At 41.9% G+C, this 19866-nt stretch overlaps 1 long non-coding RNA gene across 2 annotated transcripts; it reads right to left on the bottom strand.

Annotated features, from left to right (window-relative positions):
• Positions 1 to 14686: 14686 nt before the first annotated feature.
• LOC102394443 lies at positions 14687 to 18450 on the bottom strand. Of its 2 annotated transcripts, XR_006542490.1 has the most exons (4): positions 18109 to 18450; positions 17390 to 17611; positions 15873 to 16030; positions 14687 to 15469 (listed from the first exon to the last, which is right to left on the bottom strand). It is a non-coding gene; the product is annotated as an uncharacterized LOC102394443 (long non-coding RNA). The 2 variants fall into 2 exon arrangements; XR_003112165.2 differs by having other exon boundaries at positions 14687 to 16030.
• Between the last annotated feature and the right edge of the window lie 1416 nt (positions 18451 to 19866).

Here is a 19866-nt window from a genome sequence, read left to right as displayed (position 1 = left end):
CAGATGATACCATTTTTGGTAGAAAGTGAAGAGGAACTAAAGAGCTTCTTGATGAAGGTGCCATCCAGTCCTGTCACTTCATGGCAAATAGGTGGAGAAAAAGTGGAAAGAGTGTCAGATTTCATTTTCTTGGGCTCCAAAATCAATGTGGATGGTGACTGCCACCATGAAATTAAAAGACACTTACTCCTTGGAAGAAAAGGTATGACAAACTTAACATATTAAAGAGCAGAGACATTACTTTGCCAACAAAGGTCATACAGTCAAAGATATAGTTTTTCCAATAGTCATGTATGCTTGTGAGATTTGGACAATAAATAAGGCTGAGTGCCAAAGAATTGATGCTTTTGAACTGTGATACTGGAGAAGACTCTTGAGAGTTACTTGGACTGCAAGGAGATCAAACCAGTCAACCCTAAAAGATATCAACCCTGAATATTCATTGGAAGGACTGATGTTGAAACTGAAGCTTCAATACTTTGGTCACCTGATGCAAAGAGCCAACTCATTGGAAAAGACCCTGGGGATGGGAAAGATTGAGGGCAAGCAGAAAAGGGGACGACAGAGGATGAGATGGTTGGATGGCATCACCGATTCAATGACATGAACTTGGGCAAACTCGGGGAGATGGTGAAGGACAGGGAAGCCCGGCATGCTGCAGTCAATGGGATCACAGAGTCAGACAGGACTTAGTGACTGTACAACAATGGCAAAGGGGATTCATCAAGAAACCATGGATTTCAATGCTGTGACACCCTCTAGAGTCTCATAGTGGGGAGTCAGTCCTGCAGCACAGAACCTTTTAAGTTTTTCCATGCTTGTGTCCTGCTGGAGAAAAGCCCAGATATTTGTGTGAAGGACTTTGTTGGATGCATAGCCTATTGAGTGAGGAAAAATATTCAACTCAGTTGTTCTCCAGAGCTTAGAGAGACAGTGTCATTTCCTTGAAATGCAAGGCATTGTCATGTCCCAGAATGAATGAGTTGATGATTTGACCCTCTTCTGAGCAGTGGGAACAGTAATGGGCATTCAGAGCTCTCAGTGGCGTGGTACATTCATCTGGTACTTCCTTCCTCCACACTACTACACTGAAGGAAGGCTTTCAAACTTCTAGGTATGTATCCAAAATAATTGAGAACAGGGACTGAAACAGATGCTTGTGTGCCAGTGTTTGTAGTAGCATTCTTCACGGTAACCAAAAGGCAGAACAATCCAAATGACCATCAACAGATGAGTGGAAAAACAAACTGGACTGTTATTCAGCCACAAAAAGGACTAAAGTTCCAAAGCATGCTACAACATGAATGGATCTTGAAATGTCTGCTTATGTGAAATAGAGGATAATTTCATAGAGGATAATAATCATACAACATTTATCCTCTTAATAGAGGATAAATGTTGTATGATTAGAGGATAAATGTTGTATGATTCCACTTAAATGAGGTGTTTAGAACAGGCAAATGTATAGAGGACAGAAAGTAGAATAGAGGTTGCTGGGCATCGTGGGGAGAAACAGTAACAGCAAGTTTCAATTTGGGATGACAGAAGAAGTCTGGAAATGGATGGGGTGATGGTTATGCAACATTGTGAATATATTCAGGGCAAGTGTGCTGCATACTTAAAAAGGATTTATGATGGCAAGCTTCATGTTATGTATATTAACCATAGTAAAAAATAATCTGAAAAAACAGTGCTTCATAGTTTTAGTGATATCCTTCCCAGTTGTTCTACTGAACCAAAGTGAATTTGAGGCAGCTGAGTGATGTGAAAGATTGGCTGCTAGCCGCGGATGGTTGATGTGCTTTGCTTTTTGTCTGATGTTTATTTTGTTACATAAATCGTACTCCACACTCACCATTCTCCAGGGCTTAGTTTAGGCCATAATCATCTCACACCTGTTCCACACTGCAAAAACCTCCAATAGGTTCCCCTATTCATTCATTACTCATTTTATTTCATATTTTAAAAAACAGAAGTCAGATCTTACATCTTAACTCTAATCTCTGCTTTAGTCACCCTGCTGCTGCTGCTGCTAAGTCACTTCAGTCGTGTCCAACTCTGTGCAACTCCATAGATGGCTGCCCACCAGGCTCCCCCATCCCTGGGATTCTCCAGGCAAGAATACTGGAGTGGGTTGCCATTTCCTTCTCCAACGCATGAAAGTGAAAAGGGAAAGTGAAGTCGCTCAGTCATGTCTGACTCTTAGCAACTTGAATAATAACAAATACCTTAAGGCAAGGTGTGATTCTCCCCACACACTGAGTCTCTCCCCTGGCCACTTTGCCAGCCTCCTCCTTGTCCCTGCTGTGCTCCTGCAGGGCTGGACTTCTTGTTGCCCAGGCCACATTCTCCATGGTAAAGATCGGCACAGCAACCTGGCTAAGGCAACCTGAAACCACCATCTCTACATGAAAGATACCCATGATGCTCAGTCCTGAGACGTTCACTCCTCTTGCTGTGCAGAAGTTATAAGAGCACCAGCACGATGGGGGACAGTACTCAGTATTCTCACCGTTTCCTTTCTAATCCAACTCCTCAGCTGCTTCATATCACTTTCCTTCAGTAGGTTATCATTGTCAGTAGGTTTCAGTCATGTGTTCCTCTCCCCCAGGAATAAGTCTGCTTCTGCCTGCCAATGCAGGCAGACGCAAGAGACATGGGTTCAATCCCTGGGTCAGGAAGATCCCCGGAGAAGGAAAGGGCAACCCAGGCTAGTATTCTTGCCTGGGAAATCCTATGGACAGAGTAGCCTAGCGAGCTATAGTCCATGGGGTCTTAAAGAGCTGACGACAACTAAGGACACAGAGCACCCACACACACACACACACACTCCTTAACTGACTTGTATATTTTTGTTGCAGTTCACTGGGTGTTAATTTTTGGTTTCGCTTTCTGAGAGCAACTCTACCCAGTCCTACAAGTCAGCTCACTGTCACACATCCCAGTCTGGGCAACATCCTAGCCATGCAATCTTTAATCAATTTCCCTACACATGTTCTTCTAGGCTATTTGCTCCATGGAACACTGCCAGGTGATTTATTTCCCTATACCCAGGGCCTCTGGGAAATACAGAAACTCTGACCTCAATGTGCTAGTAAGAAATTTATTATCAGAAAAAACTATAAACATATGTAGAGAGAGAGGCAGCTTATTGATTACTACAGACATTGAGCATTAATAGATTCTTTAAAACATAAACTTTACTTCAACCCAAAACAACATATGTACTCATTCAACAAATATTTTACTAAGATTCTACTAGACGTTCTAAATTGGAGGCAATAAAAATAAATATGACATCAGTCCTACCCTCAAAGGAGAAGAAGTAAAGATAAAAGGAAAGACATGCAATTCAGTGTTTTAAGTGTAACAATAGAGTTATTCACAAAAATAGTGAGAGAGGTGAGGACTGGTTAAAAAAAAAAATCTTAGGGCTGGAAATCCATGAGAGTATTCCCAGAGACCTTCATTCATGAACTGAATCTTCAAGAATGAATAATGGTGTAATACAAAGAATCCCCACTGAGGCCAAGGATTAATCATAAAGAACTCTAAGAATTTGGGTAGAAGCATTTTACTTATCCCTAGTTTCTGCCCAGGGATCTTATAGAATAGGTATGAAGGAGGACTTCATGTTTCCTCCATTTTTAACCAACTGAGTTTTGGGAGTTGAAGATTTATTTAATCTCAGCTACTATGACCAACATAGGCTTCCCTGATAGCTCAGCTGGTAAAGAATCTGCCTGCAATGCAAGAGACCCCAGTTCGATTCCTAGGTTGGGAAGATCCACTGGAGAAGGGATAGACTACCCACTCCAGTTTATGGGGGCTTCCCTTGTGGCTCAGCTGGCACAAGGCAATACAAAAGACCTGGGTTTGATCCCTGGGTTGGGAAGATTCCCCAGAGAAGGAAAAGGCTACCCATTCCTATATCTGGCCTGGAGAATTCCATGGACTGCATAGTCCATCAGGCCACAAAGAGTCAGACACGACTGAGTGACTTTCACCACCACCACCATGACCAACATGCAGGAGTATGCATTTCTAGTCTATAAAATATAAGTAATTATCACTCAGATGCCTGGCATGGGAGTACCAGAAAATTTTGCCATAGTCTATTTGGAACAGAAAGGGACAAACAATATCTTGGAAAAGATAGGAATAAAATCCTTTCCTACCCATTTTCGCTAAATGAATTTTCATGATAGTGTGGGGAAGGGTAGCCTTTGGGGTAAAACTGAGGAAGCATTCTGATGAAACTTATGTGAATTTTTCTCTCTCTCCATGAGGCTTAAATCCAGACTTTGCTGACATGTGGGCCATTTCATGTAGAATAGCATGTGGCTATTATAATCTTCTCACAAAATCTGCCTAAAAGTGTCATTTGACTTCTTTTGTATTCTTTTAAATTGGTCGTCCCAGTGGTTCAGTGGTAAATAATCCGTCTGCAATGCAGGAGACACAGGAGAGGCAGGTTCAGTCCCCGGGTCAGAAGTATCCCCTGAGGTAGGGGTATTCTACCTCAGGGTAGAATATTAGAGTAGAGGTAGGCAGTATTCTTGCCTGGAGAATCCCACAGACAGAGGAGCCTGGTGGGCTACAGTCCATGGGGTCACAAGAGCATGCAGGCAGAGCAGAGCCACTAAGGGTCACATACCAAAATGTTTAGAGATAGTTCTTAGTAGCCATGACAAACAGGAATCAGCTAGTCATGGAGGTGAAGGGGTGAGAGCACTTCAGACAGAGCAAAGATGGAGGTGTGGAACCATATAGCCAGCCACACTCCACACAGCAGTGTCAGCTAGAGAGGAGATGGGACTGGAAATAGGTGGGGGCTGATGGAGGGCCTTTTATCCCATAGTAAGAAAACTGATGCTGTAGACAAATCATATTGAAGGCTTTAAGAAGTATAGTGAACATTAATCTGTGTTAAAAGAGTTGTAGTCTGTTAGCTGTTTAGAAAATGGAGTTGAAAGGAAATGAAGATTGAATGCCCAAAGCCCACCTAGGAAGCCTGCAAGAGTTCAAGCTAATGAGATCAGGCATAACAGAGACAGACAGATGGGGACAGAATTTTGAAGTACTTATGGATTGACTGGATGTGGTTAGTGAGGGAGAAAGAACTCTCAGGAATTGATCCTCGCTTTTTGGTTAGAAGAACTAAATGGACAGTGTTATCATTGGAATAAAAACTAGAAAAGAAACTACTTTACAGAGAAATAAAGAGTTATTTAGGCTGTGCTGAGTTTGAAGGGCAAATAAGACACACAGCTGCAGGTGCAGGATGAAGAATGTGGACATAAGAAGGGTGTGTCGGTAGCATGAGTATGAGTCTTAACACCCTCAGGTCTGGTGAGATCAGCCTAGGAGAGTAATAGATGGAGGGGGAAATACGGGCTGATAACAGGAAGCAGAGCCTTGGAGAACAGACACAGAAAGGACTGAGAACCCAGAGGAGAAAGAAATTCCTCTAAAGTATCACAGAATTCAAGTTTTGAAAGTGAGACTTTGAAGAGAATAGAGATCGGCAGAATCCAGGTCGACAGAGGAGCCAAACAGTGTGTGTATGGAAAACACCCATGTGGCAAGCACTGACTTTTCTGAAGAACAACTTCTGACTTTTTAAAGAACAATTTGTGTAAAATGGAGGAGGCAGAGGCCAATGTGCATTGGGAATAGAGTACAAGGCCAGTGAAGGGACAAAGACAACTTTCTCCTACCAGAACGTGAGGACGTGAGTGGGCCTTCATTACTTCTGAGTCCAGCACTCAGTACTCTAAGATCCCCGAGCGGAGGCTGAGCGGAAAGACACGTGGTTGTGGTGCAGGTTGTAGCTGTGGCTGTGGTCTCTTGTCTCCACTTTTACTCCTCACACCCCCAGTAACCCGGACTGTAAGTTCTGTACATCCCACCTTCTGGGAGGCAGCGCATAACATATTTTATCAGCCTACAGACAGGAAAAAAAAAGACCTCTCCACAGCCAAAGCCTCTCGGATTTTGCTGGAGAAATTAAAACTCAATCTCTTTCATAATCACTCATAATCGTATCATTTTGTTTTCCTTCTTTCTTGTGTTTTTTTTTATCATTCAGAGAGAGAGAGAGATAGCCTGCCTTTGTGTCTCCTTGGTCCCCTGCAGTCCTTCTGACACCCCTCTCCCAGCTCCACTGGAAAGAAGCTCCAGGATTGCAGGGGTAGTGAATATGTTACTCACCAACTGAGAACTGCACAGTAATGAAGAAATGAATGAATAATGCATCTCTAACACCAGCCTTGCTACACATATTTGCACATCTTTTTCCTTCCAGAGAGCACGAGTTATCTTATGTTTCCTCCCAGAGAGCAGGAGCTTTTTCCTCCCAGAGAGCAGGAGCTTTTTCCTTCCAGAGAGCAGGAGCTGTCTTATGTTTTGTAGCGTTTTTTGCCCCCAACTGTGAACTAGGTAGTTAAGGAATTTTTATCAGTGTTGAATGAATTCACACAGTAGTATGGAAAGCAACAGAGAGTATTATTCACTGTGAGACAAAAATGTATGGAATAAAGATAGCTTCTGCCCTTGAAGAATTGGAAGAATTAAGCTAACACATGTGAAAAAGTTTGGAGAAAATGTTAACACTGATTCTGCCCATACAACTATTCATGGAGGGTTAGAGAGCTGTGTATCCTGGAATTGGCAGGAAAAGTATAGTAAAAGAGATTGACATTTTATTTGTCCCTTTGAGAAGCGGTAAGTTTCAAATAAGTGAAGGGAGTATACATTAAATACCTGGTAGGCATTGCCAAATTGCAGGAGGAGCCAGAATTAGTATAGCATACCATGGTGGAGAGGGCAGGGTAGCCTGAGATGAATGGGACAGGAATAGACTGGCAATGGGATAGAGATGAAAGCTCTTTTCTTTTCTGGAATCTCAGTTCAGTTCAGTCCAGTCACTCAGTCATGTCCAATTCTTTGCGACCCCATGGACTGCAGCACGCCAAGCTTCCCTGTCCATCACCAACTCCCAGAACTTGCTCAAACTCATGTCCATCGAGTCAGTGATGCCATCCAACCATCTCATCCTCTGTCGTCCCCTTTTCCTCCTGCCCTCAATCTTTCCCAGCATCAGGGTCTTTTCAAATGAGTCAGTTCTTCATATCAGGTGGCCAAAGTATTGGAGCTTCACCTTCAGCATCAATCCTTCCAACGAATATTCAGGACTGATCTCCTTTAGGATGGACTGGTTGGATCTCCTTGCAGTCCAAGGGACTCTCAAGAGTCTTCGCCAACACCACAGTCCAAAAGCATCAATTCTTCACCACTCAGCTTTCTTTACAGTCCAACTCTCACATCCATTCATGACTACTGGAAAAACCATAGCCTTGACTAGACGGACCTTTGTTGGCAAAGGAATGTCTCTGCTTTTTAATATGCTGTCTAAGTTGATCAAAGTTTTTCTTTCAAGGAGCAGGCGTCTTTTAATTTCATGGCTACAGTCACCATCTGTAGTGATTTGGGAGCCCCAAAAAATAAAGGGAGGACAAGATGACATACTCTCTGTGACTATATTTCAAGCTTGTATTCCCTTCCGTTAAACACGCGTAGTGAAAAAATTTTGTACCAACCACTCACCAGTTTGAAATCCCAGTTCTTTCTCAGGGCCATCATGGAGCATTGCAGCTGGCTTGGCTGGGGTCACATGACTCTCCCATTCAAAGTGCTGATGCTGGCAGTGAATCTGATAGGCAGTCTGGGAGAAATATGCAGGAACAGACATTTTTCAGAAACGTTTATTTTCTTCTGGCTCATTAATGATACAACTGATAAAACACACCTGGAAAAGAGAGAAGCTAGAAGAGAACCAATGACATGAAGCTGAGTAAATGGTTGAAAGCATTTAAAGTGAAAACCCTTGCAGTACTGATCACTTCCTATGGACAATAAAATAATATTTATGCAATAACTCTAACATGATTAACTGCACATGAATAAAGGACTCACTAAAAGTCAATGCTCTTTCTCAAGTGTTCTTAAGTAAGAAAAGAAGTCCATTCTGTAATACTGTAAAAAAAAATTCTTAATGATGTTACTTATGGTGGTGATGTGTGTCTGTTCTATTTTGAAGACTCATCTATGAATTCCATTTTGGCAGTCGGTGACAGTTTTAATAGATCATTAGACACAAGAAAATATTTTTCACAGGGTTTTAGTTTGCCATTCTCACCGTAGCCAACAAAGAAATCACTGTCACTCATTTAACAGTGTTCATACATAGTGCTTGGCATATAGTAGGTGCTCTATAAATATTTGTTGAGTTCAATTCTTAGGAGATTTATTTGCTTTGCAGCTAAAAATGTAATATAAAATAATTTCTAAAGAAACATCTTTTTTTCAGATTCTCAAATGCTGCAGTTTAGGATGTGCTTTGATTGCTGTGTTTACAATAACAGCAATGAGATATAATCTCCCCTCTACTAGATTATAAAATCCATTAGAACAGAAATATTGACTGTGTTGTTTTTCTACCTGGGATATAATATATTCTCAACAAATATTTGTTAAGTGAATAAACAAAATTGACTTTTGTGACACCTGTGTTTGTATAAGTGAAAGAGAAATTGTAATGTTAACATATGCAGAGAGTCACCTCCAAAACCCTAATTGTCATCATAATTTATTTGAGAGCCCTCTTCTGACTATCCTGCTTAGAATTACCCAATTACAAGGAATGAAAAGAATTCGAATCTATCTAATTCTAGATGGACTGCACACAATTCAAAATTTTCAGGAATTGAATGTCAGTTAATTTGTTTTAATTTATCAACCATTAAAACTTAACTTGGTTTGTAAATGTTTTGAAGAAATTCCAAATTAAAAACAAAATTAGCAGCAAGATAAGCATCAGTTCTGATTTGATAATATTCTTATTTGGGCCAAACTTAAATAAGGAGATTATTCTGCTTTATTTTAGCATAAAAACTTGATTCAAGAACTCCTGAATATATCAAGTGAAACTAAAATTCAAACAGAATTAAAATAAAGTGTTTTTCTAAAAGTGTTTCATCACGTCTCTCTCAAAAACTTTTCTTGCACTTGATTTCTAACTTCATAACATTATGATCAGAAAGGGCACTTAATGTGATTTCAATTTTATTAAATTTACCAAGGCTTGCTTTGTAACCTAGCATGTGCTTTATCCTGGAGAATGTTCCATGTGCACTTGAAAAGAATGTGTATTCTGCTGCTTTTGGATGAAATGCTCTATAAATATCAATTAAGTCCATCTGACCTAATGTTTCATTTAAAGCCTGTGTTTCCTGATTGATTTTCTGTCTGGATGATTTGTCCATTGATGTAAATTGGGGTGTTAAAGTCCTTCACTATTATTGTGCTTCTATTTCTACTTTTGTCTGTTAACATTTGCTTTATATGTTGCAGTGCTCCTGTGTAGGGTGCATACATATATTTACTTGTTGACTATCCATTATTTATGGCAGCTTGGAAACATTTTAAAGTTCAGAACAATTCCTTCAGAGAAAGGGATTTGCAGAGAAACAGTGTGTAAAACAGATTGAGTTGCTTGGATTGAAAGTTGTGGGAAGCCACGGTGATCTAGGGAATCCTGCTGTCCACAGAGAGTTGGAGGCCAGAAAGAGCTGGGTTCTAAGCACACAACTCCACTAACTAGACCTTCCAAGCTTCAAAATTCCACCTATAAAATGGAAAATGCTACCTATCTTGTTGAGTTGTTATGAGAACTAAATGAGCTAACTGATGCACTCGGTGCAGTAAGTTGCAACAAAAGGTCACTGAACAGTATTATGGTAGAAAATATTGGTACTCTGCCACTTCCCCTAGGATGTTCATTCACCATTTTAGTCCATGTCACCCATTACTTCCCCTTCATCAGCCTTTACACTAACTTTGGGGAGAACCCAGGCCAGGACAGGTGAAGTGCCTGAATTGTACATCACCAACTCCTTGCATTCCCATGGCCCTCGCTTGTGACCAACTGATGGGTGCAGGAGTATTTCACTATCTTGCCCCCTTCAGGATCAAGCTAAAGCCACCTTTGGAACTCGCCCAAGAAGAGTAGTCCCCTACTTCACATCTCACCCTTCCCTGTTTTGCTGCCCTACTCCCTAACAGGCCTCATAGGTATGCCTCTAGCAAATCATTCACACAGAAACTATCTTCTCAGGGCTTGCCCCTGAGCAATCCATCTAATAGAGGTCAATAAATGCTGATGAGAATGATATACAAGGTACTGGATCATAATCCCAATTTCATTTTCAAACACCCAGCCCCATTACTACATCCTCAATATGGTTTCTCTAATTCTGCCCCCAGAGGAGCCATGGGGCTGCCAAGGCACCATGAATGTGCATGCCTCCCTCATTTATGTTTAGAGCACCTTTCCCTATGAGAAACACCACTCATGCTTCAGGACCTAATGCAAACATCCAGTCTTCTGTGATATACCCTGAAATCCCAGCAGAAATACCTGCTCTGTGAGTGTCCTTAAATTTTTCATATATATCTCTTATAAAATATGCCATACTGTATTATGAGAACAGTGAGCTGATCCTAAGTACCTTTGCATGTCACCCAGTTCCTCTCCAGCCATTCTTCACCATCATCCTAATCATGTACATGTCCAAAACCCTTTCCCCAAATCCTTAGAACCAGATGAGCTTTGGAACTCAAAACCTCCCAAGCTTTGAATATTATTACTGACCATGTACCACACCTTACAGAACACTTTTGGTAGGTTCTGGGGTAACACTCCCAAGCTGAATATAGTGCCATTTCATCCATGAGAGAAATGCATATTCACACAAAATGAGATAAATAACAAATTCATATAGCCTCACATCCATTCGGGTTAGGTTTTGCCACTAAATGAATTCAGCCTTTTTCGAGTTTTTTGAGTTGCAAATTTATAAATAAAAGGTTGTAGACTTTTAATAGAAGTTCAATATGTGTTTATTGAACTGGACTCCAGAAAACATCCTCTCATTGTGGTTTAATCTTTTTTTTTGCTTAAAACTATTAATATTAGCTTTTTCAAAGTCCCTAGATACAACTGCTTTTACCAGAAGCCACAATGAACTGCCCAAATCGCCAGATTTCCTTTCCCATTTCCTGGAGAAATAGATTATGTTATTTTGCTCCTGATCTGAATGTCAGACTGTGTAAAGTCAGGTCTTCTATTATAGATAGATATATAAAAATTGCAGAGCCTGGAATACTACTAATTTGAATACCAAATCTGAGGCTAGCAAATCACTTAAACACAGCTTTCCTTGGTTTGCACTTGGCTATTAATAATCTCACAGACATGAAAACCAAATCCCCCCAAAAGGTGTAATACTATTTGAAGACTGGAAGCATCTTAAAGGGTACCTTTTAACCTTTTCACTTTATAGATGGTGAAACCAAGGCTCAGAGAGGTTAACTGACTTTCTTAGATTCACACAGTAGGTTAGTAGCAAAACTGAAGATAGAATCAAGATCTCTGGGATGAGTTTTTTTTTCCTCCATGCTATCTTGCCTTAATAAGAGTTCTTCTAACCCTGATCCTTTAAGCCTGCTATTCTAAAGGCACAGCTATCCCATTCTGTTCTCTGAGTAACTGTATTGGATGCATGATGCCCTTCCATTCTGCATACCAAGACTGTTGTTTGAAAATGGTGATAACATCAGCTTCCACTTTGCTGAGTCTACCTAATATGTCAAGGTGTGCACTCAGAGCCTAAAAAAAGGAAGATAAAAATGGAAAAAAAAAAAAATAAAAAAAAATAAAAAATAAAAAAAAAAAAATGGAAGATAACATTAGTAAAGGTAATTATGGTTCTAATAAACATACATTAAAAGCTTAAAAAGTTATTTTTAAAAATATTCTTAGATTTTTTTAAAAACTGTATTTATAGTAAATTAAAATGTATTAGGCTTAGTCATCAAATTCTCAATATAAAATGATTCCAGAGTTCAAGACCTTGATAACCACTTTATTGAAATACTGTCACTCATTTAAATGCTACACATGTTTTAATTTGCTGGCTCTGTAGTGTCACTTAAATAGGGATTTTGGATTAAATTCTAATCATGGAATTTAAACACGAAAATATCAGTTCAAGGAAATAGCTATTTGTAATGTGTACAACATGACACTTGAACATGATCTTAAATATTATTACCTTATGTAAAGAGGTACAAGTAATTCCCTCAAGCATCAGGTAGCATTAAACTTCAGAAAGAGGTAGAAATCTTAAGCTAAGTTTCATCTATAGAAAAAACTTAAGTTGAATGAAGAAAAAAAAAAAACTCTGCATCTCTGTTTCCTTTCACATCACATATCCAGAGAAGATTTCCATCTCCACTGGCTACCTTCTTCCTTTCTACTTCAAGAAAAGTGAAGAGAAAAAGATAGACTACAAAAGTATACTTGTGGGTCTACACCTGCCCAGAGAATGTGAATACAGAGGAGATGTGAAAATACGGAAATGAAGACTTTAAAACATCAGTTTCCCTCTGACTTAGGCCATTTGAACTACAAAAGATAATCTAAAATATTCTCCCATTAGTTCTTTCCTTTAGAAGAAACCACTGGTTCTCTTCAGTGAAATGTGTGAACCCCTCCAACATGTCAAAGTTACTTTTGATTGGAAGTAAAATCAACTATTAGCCATCCTGAGGCACCCGGTTAAAATATCCTATCACCAAACCACTGATAACAGGTTTAGTACCTCTCAGAACTAATGAAGCAGAGCTACAAATGGATATCATATATACATTTGAAAGAAAATCCTACAAGAATCCAAGAAGTGAGACCCTGCTTCACTGAGCCTCCTGTGGGCAAGAAGGAATCGTCACACTGATTCTTCCGTGGACCATGCCAAGTCTCATTTGGGTTTAGCAGCATGCTTCATTTCACTAATGACAAAATTTCCCAACCAATATATTTAGAACAGCCTAGTCACTGAGTACTCTTAATTAATGAGAGATTCAAAGCTAATTCCACCACCACCTAGGTTTAATTTTCTATTCCCCTGTTTCTATTCATTTGAAAGCGTAATATCTCTTTGAAATGTTTGCCCAAAAGTAAGATATTTTAAGTTTTTGTCTTCAAAATAGCGAGTGGCACACAGCCCATGGCTGTAAACTACTGTCTACCCACTCACTCACATGTGCACATATGCACTTCTAGCATTTCTATAATCACTATGTGAAGTGATTTATTCTATTGATTATAAGAATAAGCAGTGCAAAGTGAGAGGTACCTTGAAGTGTCAGGTGGGCAAAAGATTATGTGAAGGGAATATCTGAATAAAATCAAATGCAAGGATTTTTGTTCTGTATTGTTTTTACACTCCCTTATCTTTACTACCTAGGATAGTACCCAGTACATACTAGGCACTATGTAAAAACTTATTTTTATTTATTTATTTAGCTGCATCAGGTCTTACTTGTGACACAGGATCCTAGTTATATCATGTGGGATCTTTTGTTGCAGTGCACACTCTCTAGTTGTGGCTCATGGGATCAGTAGTTCATGGGCTCAGTACATATAGTGTATGGGCTTAGTTGCTCCACAGCATGTGGGATGTTAATTCCCTAACCAGGGATCAAACCTGTGTCCCCCACATTGCAAGATGGAATCTTAACCACTGGACTACTAGAGAAGTCCTTGTAATAAAATTTACTGAATGGGAAAAAAAACCAAAAGCATTTAATGAATAACTGTCTTATGTTTTGGTTCACACATTTGCCACATGGTCCCAAGAATTGCCTTTGAAACTCTATTAACTTCTCTTCAGGTCACACTCAGGGAAGCATCAACCCCACAGGATGGTCCCAGGGAGCACCCATCTCCAAATCACCTCTAGCATCATCTCAACATGAAACATCTGCTGACCGAAAATAAGCATGGCCCTCAGGATACTTTGCAGGTTTTCACAAAAGCATCTCCCATTTCAATCAGGATACTACTGTCAACTGAAAAAAATACACTCAATCTAAAAGTTGAGAGTTAGGTTTATTAGGTGGGAATCATAAAGACTCTGGGCCCAGGAGAGCTGTCTCCAAAGTAGGGGCTGGGGGGTGGGGGTGGATGGGTAGGAGCCAGGCTATACACAAGTTTGCAGCAAGGGGCAGGTAATCTGAATATTAAAAGATTACTGTTAATTAAGGAAAACCAGATTCATTCTTTCTCTGTCTCTCTCACATGAAGAGATTTAGCACTTTATTATGTATGGCATTTTCTATGCAAGCATCTGGGCTTACTGAAATTATTTCTTTCATATGAATCTCAGCTATCTGGGGCCAAATTCTGCTTTTTGATTGCTCACATCCTAATTCCTCATTTACTGTAAGGGGTGGTGGATGTGGCAGATGACTGCCTCTTGTTCTTCTCACATAAAGTGTTCTTTAGCACTTAACAGGGAGGAAGCGGCTGACTGCTTGCCAAATAGCTGGTATTGTTTTACCTGGGTTCATGAATCTGCATTTGGAAGGCTGAAATCCCAGATGGGGCTGTGACATGATTGTTTACTGGTAGAGCAGGAAACATTTCATCTCACAGAAATTTCCATTTCACACTACTTAGAAGTCACCATTTTATACCCATGTGAACAATTGAGATTTGATGTGTAGCACCCTGGGCTCAATTAGGAGATAGAAACCACAAAGTAGGTTAAACAGAGGAAGATGAACAAAAAGTAAAAGCCATGATAAATGGTAAAATATAGTAAAACTTTACATGATGCAACATGGTTGAGAGAGAATACTCAAAGAAGAATGAACTAGGGCATGGGGTCCCCTTACCAAGGCTGGGGATCGGTCCCCAGGGGAAAAGGCAAATTTCAGTCCAAAGTGTTGGGGGAGTGTGTAATTTCCTCAGTTCTGCCTCACCGCAGCAAAGATTTGAAATGGTGGACCAGTGTTACAGCTCAGTTTCAGCTCAGTTTTATCGGCAAGCAAAGGATAGTCTACCCTCAAAGTGTGAGGGCAGGCTGACCCCAAAGGGAGAGAGCCTCAATCTGTCCTGGCTTTATCTTTTCATACATTTAGTCTCCTCCCTGCTGAGCCTGCCTTTTGCAAATTGGGCTAGCCAAGAAGGGGACGTGTTTGTTTCACCTGAATTTCTCACTCTTGTCCACGGATTTTCTTTTGTTCCATTTTCACAGGACTTTCCCTTTCCTTGTCTTTTAGCCACTGCCATTTTGGACTTCTTCTTCCTATTCTAAGTACCTAAAATTCCCCCCTCAAGAAATGGGAGGCCCAAATCTTTGGGAATAGGGCCGTCGAGGTATCTCTGGCTACTTCCTGCTGTGCTGGGCCTGGGATGGGCATTGGGCCTTCCCTTCTTGCTAGTCTCAAGCCTCAGAGTCCTTATAGCAGTGTCCCTCTAAGGGTGAGTGATGTTTTCCATGGTTGGGTATGGTTTTATATATCCTCGTTGAACTGGCACTACATGTTGTAGCTTTTTGACCTGGGCAGAGACAAATTGGGTTAGACAATTGATAATACATGGAGCAATCATAAGCAGCATAAATATGATGATAACAGGGATTAGTAGGGGGCATTAGCCAACTCCAAATTCTCCTTCATCAGGAGAAGGATCCCCCAAAGAGAGATTATAGACACCCCAAGAACTCTCCAGCTCGTTTCTTTGAGATCCCATAGGATCTGAATGTTTTTCTTGAGGACTGTGAGACTTTCTTTAACTTGGCTGGAGGTATTTACCCAGAAACAACACATCTCTTTCAAGACGGCTCAAGTTCCTCCTTGTTCAGGGATCAAGAGCTCTGTCTCCTGTCTATTTTGGAGTACAACCCCTGCCAAGCTGTGTTGGCTCTTTATAGCTATCCTGAGACTCTTCCCCAGAAACTTACTTTTGGGGTGTTCATTAGAGTGACACTCATTCGTAGTCTTGAATAGTTATCTGAGATCTCCCAGGGCTCACAGGTGTATTGAGCGTCCTCTTCTGCTTTCTTCCATGGCTTGACATGTGCATAGTGTATCCAGGAGTCGTGTTCTGGTATCTTAACTGCTGTGGGGGTAGAAAGTATTACAGGGTAGGGGTCCTTCCATGTGGGCTGAAGCTGACCCTTTGAGGACCCATCTTTCCAGACTGTAATTAGAACTTGGGTCCCTGGAGCATATAGTGGTGGCTCTTTAGAATCTTTTGGGTCCTGGTTGACACCCCACAAGCATATATCCTGTTGGAATTGCCCAGTGGCCATGGTATAAGACCAGAGGGTCTGAGCCTCTGGATCTAGGAAGAGGTCATTGACATAAGCAAAAGGTCTCCCATATAGCATCTCATAAGGACTAAGACCAACCCGTTCCTTAGGGGCAATACGGGTGCAGAGGAGAGCTGTTGGAAAAGCCTCCTTCCATCTGAGGGAGGTCTCCTGGGTTATCTTTTTAATCACTGATTTTAAGAATTGGTTGGCTCTTTCTAGTTTTCCTGAAGACTGAGGCCTCCAGGCACAATGGAGATAATAAGGAATGTCCAATTCTTTAGAGAGCCCTTGGGTGACCTTAGAAGTAAATGATGTCCCATTGTCACTTTGGAATGACCTGGGCAGACCAAATCTCAGAATGATTTCATGGAGCAGCTTTTTTCAGCACCTCCTCAGCCTTCTCAGTCCGGGTGGAAAAGTCTTCAATCCATTCTGTGAATGTAACTATCATGACTAGTAGGTATTAATATCCTTGAGAAATTGGCGTCTGGGTGAAGTCCATCTGCCAGTCCTCTCCTGGGTAGGTCCCACACATTGGCTGGGCTGGCCCAGCTGGGGTCTTCAAGCTCCTTGGGGGTTGTTTAATTGGCAAGTGGGACAAGAGGAGACCACTTGCCTTATAGTCGTTTGGAGGCCTGTTCCTCTGAAGGACCCTTCTAGTAATCTTTGGAGGGCCTTCTCCCCTAAATGAGTGGTACATGTAAGGAGTTAACCAACTTCAACTGGAAGGTCCCAGGCAGAAAAAGGAGTCCCTCCTCTTGGAACCACCCCACATGATCTTTTTAAAAGCCCTCACTCTTACCTTCAAGAGTTTCACCTTCAGTATATGAAGGAGTTTCTGGCAAATTAGTCTGTGGAACTAAGGTGGCAACCCATATTAGATCATTGTTATGTAATGCAGCTCCCTTAGCTGCTTGGTCAGCTGATTGGTTCCCTCGTGCCACTTCCATGCTCCCTTTTTGGTGTCCTTTACAATGGGAGACTGATACCTCAGCGGGCAGATGAACTACCTCCAAGAGCCTAAGGATTTGATCACCATACTTGTTTGGGGAACCTCAGGTGGTCAACTGGCCCCTTTCTTTCCAAATAGAAGCATGTGCATGTAGCACCAGAAAGGCATATTTGGAGTCAGTGTAAATGGCTACTCTTTTTCTGTTTCTCACCTCTAAAGCTCAAGTCAGGGCTATGAGTCCAGCCAACAGGTCTGAAGTAACTGGTGGCAAAGATTCAGCCTTTATGGTCTTGAAATTGGAGACTACTGCATATCTAGCTCTTCTTTTTCCATCCAAAACAAAGCTGCTTCCATCAGTGTACCAGATTTCCTCAGGATTGGTCAGAGGATCTTCTGACAGTACCTCAGGGTTCTGTCCAGTGGTCTAAAGTTTCTAGGAAAGAGAAATGGGGAGAGAGCCCTGGAGGGAAGGCAGGAGGGTAGATGGATTAAAAAACCTCACAAGGGGATAAAGTCAGGCCTGGATTTTCCATCAGCACTACTTGATATCTGAGGATCCTTTGATGAGACATCCATAAATAGCCTCTATGATTCAGAAGTTGTTTCACTTGGTGGCTGGTAAAAATAGTTAGTTTGCCACCAAGAGAGAGTTTTAAAGCATCTTCTATCAGGACTGCAATAGCTGCAAGATTTCAAAGGCAGGGAAAGATCTCTTCCCAATAAAGGGAGTAGGATACTCAGGCACCACAAGAAACTGGTGGGGAAATATTTGTCCATCCCAGCAACAAAGAAGGGCTCAGGTGAATCTTTTTGTGATTGTTTTTCCTGTAGCACCCAAAATGCCACAGGTTTGGGAGGAGAAGGCTCCAGAGTAGGAGGCCGGGACAGAGCAGGTAGCCCCTGTGTCAACTAAGAAATTCTCGGACCTACCTGCCACATTCAGTGCCACGTGATGGTTATCTGTGACAGGTGGGCTGGCTGGAGGGGCCGTTTCAATCCTGTTGAACCGTCGTGAGGAAAAGCTTGGCACTTGACCTTGAGACTCTTGGGTCCCTAGGGCAGAGCACCACCCAATGTCCCAGTTGATGGCATTTATAGCAAACCATTTTAGGAGACTTGCCACAGTTTGGACTCTCTTTGGACCAATGTCCTGTCTGTCTACAGATTAGGCATTTGCCTGGTGCCTTGTCCTTCAAGAACTCGGGGTTTGCCATAGGGCTTCCTTGAAGGGCAGCCAGCATCTGGGCATGCCTTCTTTCCTTCTCTCCCTTTCCTGGGCCTTGGCCTCCCTCTCCTGTTCTGTTGTAAAAGGTATTGGTGGCTGTCTGGACCATCTCATCTAAAGAGGCAGCAGGGTCCTGCTGCTGCAGCTGTTGTAACTTTATCCTGATGTCTGATGCACATTGCGACAGGAATTTGTCCTTTAAAATCACCTGACCCTCGTAAGAGTCTAAGTACAGATTGGTAAACTTTTGGAGGGCCTCTTTTAGCCTTTCTAGAAAGGCGATGGGGTTCTTGTTGGGCTCCTGAGTTGTTGCTGAGACCAGGCACAGTTGCACAAGTAATAGGTTTCCTTCTATTTCCATGGGTGGACTTCCTTAGGGGTGAGTCTTTCTGAAGCTTATCTTAGCCAGTACTGTTGCAACCTGAGAGCTGGGCATCCCTGGGTCAGGATGCAGATCCCCAGGCAGGCTGAGATATGACAATCTCCTCAAGATCAAATCCCAGGCAGGTTGAGGCATGTCAGCCTTCCAAGAACTGGGTCCCTGGGCAGGTCAAAGCATATCGACCTCCTGGGACCCTTGGACTGGCAGATCCCCGAGCAGGTTGAGGTGTGACAACCTCCTGAGGACAAGATGCCTAGGCAGGTCAAGGTCAAGGTAGGTCGGACCTCCTGGGACCCACAGGCTGGAGTTCAGCATCCCCAAGGTCTCCAGCATGATTAGTGCTGGGTCGGATTAAGGGGTTGTAATCTTAGCTCATTGCCAGTTTGTCCACTGTAGATGGGAATAGATACCATGATGTAAAGCAACCCAAGCCTGACTCTGAGACTGGAAACCTGGCAAAATAGCCATAAGCCTTATCCTCTTATTCCTCTGAGGGAATGTAAGTCACTGATTTCCTTCCTTAGTCCTCCATAAGAGCAGTTTAGGTGTTTCCAATGGTAAATATTTTATTGTCATAGACCCTCTTTAGGTAATAACAGAAGTAATGACAAAGGAGTGGGTTATCTGGTCCTGTTAGGGGCATTAGGAGTATTTTAATAATAAGCTGGGTGGAGTGATGTTGCCTATGAAAGGGGCAGGGTCCTGATAGTAGGAGTTAATAAGTGGCTTAAGGACAAAAGAGGTAACAGACCAGGTATTCCATAAAAGTGGAGTGGAGATTTGATCTGGGGGTATGTTTGTAGCTTTAGGAGAAGGGAGGTAAGGGTTTGGGTGCAAACGGCCTGCAGGGCTAACTTCCAAAGTGGCAAACATTGTCCCTGGAATCCCAGTTGCCCTTGAAGGGATGCCACCAACAGATGGACTTCTGGCAGGCATTGTGTGCCTGTCAGCCGTCCTAGCGGGTCCACTGAGAGGTGCTGTTGTCGCACACGCTGTGGATGAAGGCCTAAATCTCTAGAGGGATTGGGTATTATACAGTATTCCACCCCTCCACCCCCACCCCATGGAAGGACCAGCTACA

This window comes from Bubalus bubalis, chromosome 10, assembly GCF_019923935.1.
Source record: "Bubalus bubalis isolate 160015118507 breed Murrah chromosome 10, NDDB_SH_1, whole genome shotgun sequence".
Taxonomy (NCBI): domain Eukaryota; kingdom Metazoa; phylum Chordata; class Mammalia; order Artiodactyla; family Bovidae; genus Bubalus; species Bubalus bubalis.
The sequence above is the reverse complement of the archived record's forward strand: the minus strand, read 5'-3'. Positions and strand labels throughout refer to the sequence as shown.